Below are 2,779 nucleotides of genomic sequence, written 5' to 3' on the forward strand. Positions count from 1 at the left end.
TTTTGAGACGGAGTCTCGCTCTGTCGCCCAGGCTGGAGTGCAGTGGCCGGATCTCAGCTCACGGCAAGCTCTGCCTCCCGGGTTCACGCCATTCTCCTGCCTCAGCCTCCCGAGTAGCTGGGACTACAGGCGCCCGCCACCTCGCCCGGCTAGTTTTTTGTATTTTTAGTAGAGACGGGGGTTTCACCATGTTAGCCAGGATGGTCTCGATCTCCTGACCTCATGATCCGCCCGTCTCGGCCTCCCAAAGTGCTGGGATTACAGGCTTGAGCCACCGCGCCCGGCCCCCACAGCTTCTTTAAATACTCGTTGACTGACGGGCCTTTGGTTGGTTCCATGTTTTTGCTGTTATAAACATGCATGTGCAAGTGTCTTTTTCATATAATGATTTCTTTTCCTCTGGGTAGCTACCCAGGAGTGGAATTGCTGGATTAAATGGTAGTTCCCATTATGCTTGTTTGAAATAAGATCATAAAATGTCCTGCAGGATGCATATGTGCTGGCTTGAGTTGGGGCTAAAGAGGTAGCAGCATTAGCACCTTGGTGGGAGCTGGGGTGCCATGAGCATCACCCCAAACCGGGCCACAGGTAGAGGGGCTCAAGCCAGGCAGAGCCCCAACCTGGGCCAGATTTGCTGAGTATAAATGTATATAAACCCTCTTTCCTCCGAGCTTCTGTCTGGTTTGGAAGGCAAAGCCTGAGGCACCTTTACACAACAACCCCACTGTGTAAAGCTATCAGGGAAGGAGGGAAAAGGTAAAGGTTGGCTTTAAGAAAGTCACTATGGTCTAAAGGTAGGTCAGCAAAGGTTTTCTGTAAAGGGCCAGAGAGTAAATATGTTTGGCTCTACAGGCCCTAGGGTCTCCGTCACAGCTACTTGGCTCTGCCTTTGTAGCATGAAAGCAGCCATAGACTACATGTGAACAAATGAGCATGGCTGTGTCCCAGATAGACTTTGCAAAAATAGGCGGGAAACTCGATTTGGTCCAAAGACTGGATAGAGTTCGCTGACCTCAGGTCTAAAGCAGTGATTCCCAACGAGAGGCAATCTTGCCTTCCCAGGAGACATTTGGCGACGTCTGGAGACATTTTTGGTTGTCGCACCTGGTCAGTAGGTGTTCCTGGCATCTAGTGAGCCAAGACTAGGACTGCTGCTAGACATCCTACAATGCACAGGCCCGCCCCCCACGGCTCAGATTACCTGGCTCGAAATGGAGTAGTGCTGAAGTTGACAAACCTTAGTCTGAAGAAACTTGAGAAGTCTTTGTGGAAAGGGTGGGCATTGAGTTGGACCTTGGAAGCTGAGCACAGTCTAGATCAGCAGAAGGGAGGAGATAGGGAGTTTGGGTGCAGGAATAGCTTGTGCAGTCCCAGAGGCAGGAACAGGCTCTGAGTGCAGCTCGGTGGGCTAGGGGGTGCTTGAGGAAAAGGGTACAGAGTAAAGGAGTAGACTTAGGGGGAAAGCTGACACTGGAAAAGAGTAGAACATAAGTGGATCTTATGTTCCACTCTCAGCTTGTGGGTGTGTCTAAGGAGGCCAGATCGTGGGGCATGTGGCCATCCAGAGAGAGAGAGGTGAATGTGATCCACTAGGAAATACACCATTTGTCATTTTTAGACCCTGAAGCAAGGGAAAGCAGCAATCAGAGCAGTTTTTGAGGATGAATCACCCAGTGCCAGGGTTGGAGGAAAGGTGGGTTGGGCCACAGGAAGGTGCAGATGAGAGGAGTGCTCAAGGAAAGAAGCCCAGGCTCAGTCACCACGCACGCTCGGCGGGGAAGTTGCTCTAGGATGCCTGAGTCTCAATCTCCACATTTTGAAAATGTTCTGGCCAGGCGTGGTGGCTCACGCCTGTAATCCCAGCACTTTAGGAGGCCGGGACAAGTGGATCACCTAAGGTCAGGAGTTTGAGACCAGCCTGACCAGTATGGCAAAACTCCGTCTCTACTAAAAATACAAAAAGTAGCCAGGTGTGGTGGTGTGTGCCTGTAATCCCAGCTACTCGGGAGGCTGAGGCAGGAGAATTGCTTGAACCTGGGAGGTGGAGGTTGCAGCGAGCTGAGATCGCGCCACTGTACTCCAGCCTGAGCAACAGAACCAGACTCTGTCTCAAAAAAAAAAAAAAGAAAAGAAAATATAATTTTTTTGGAGATAAAAAAATAAAGACTGAAATGTTGGCATCAGTCCTGCGTATATTGGGCGGTCAGCTTTCAGCAGTACACACAGCATTGTTTAAAATAGCATCCCATGGCCGGGCGTGGTAGCTCAAGCCTGTAATCCCAGCACTTTGGGAGGCCGAGATAGGCGGATCACGAGGTCAGGAGATCGAGACCATCCTGGCTAACACTGTGAAACCCCGTCTCTACTAAAAAATACAAAAAACTAGCCGGGCGAGGTGGCGGGCGCCTGTAGTCCCAGCTACTCCGGAGGCTGAGACAGGAGAATGGCATAAACCCGGGAGGCGGAGCTTGCAGTGAGCTGAGATCCGGCCACTGCACTCCAGCCTGGGCGGCAGAGCGAGATTCCGTCTCAAAAAATAAAAATAAAAAAATAAAATAGCATCCTATATGTGGATTTTTTAATGAAAATATGAATTATACGTTAGGTACACATGTATCAAGTCCTCTGGGTGCCAGCATTCTGAGTCAATCCCTAGTAATTGGTTTGTAAATACCACATAGGTTCAGTGTTCTGTGTCTCAGTTGTGACTTTGGCTCCAGTTACTTGCTGAGCATTTTTTCCCCAAGAGGTAATGCTAAAAATAGGTACTAAATTAATT

General features: G+C 49.7%; 1 protein-coding gene across 1 annotated transcript in view; it reads left to right on the top strand.

Moving 5' to 3' along the window:
* The window catches only part of PHKA2 (phosphorylase kinase regulatory subunit alpha 2), a 95,542-nt gene that overhangs the window by 38,065 nt on the left and 54,698 nt on the right, over positions 1-2,779 (top strand). The gene's annotated exons all lie outside the window — the stretch shown is intronic.

This window comes from Piliocolobus tephrosceles, chromosome Y (genome assembly GCF_002776525.5).
Source record: "Piliocolobus tephrosceles isolate RC106 chromosome Y, ASM277652v3, whole genome shotgun sequence".
Lineage (NCBI taxonomy): Eukaryota > Metazoa > Chordata > Mammalia > Primates > Cercopithecidae > Piliocolobus > Piliocolobus tephrosceles.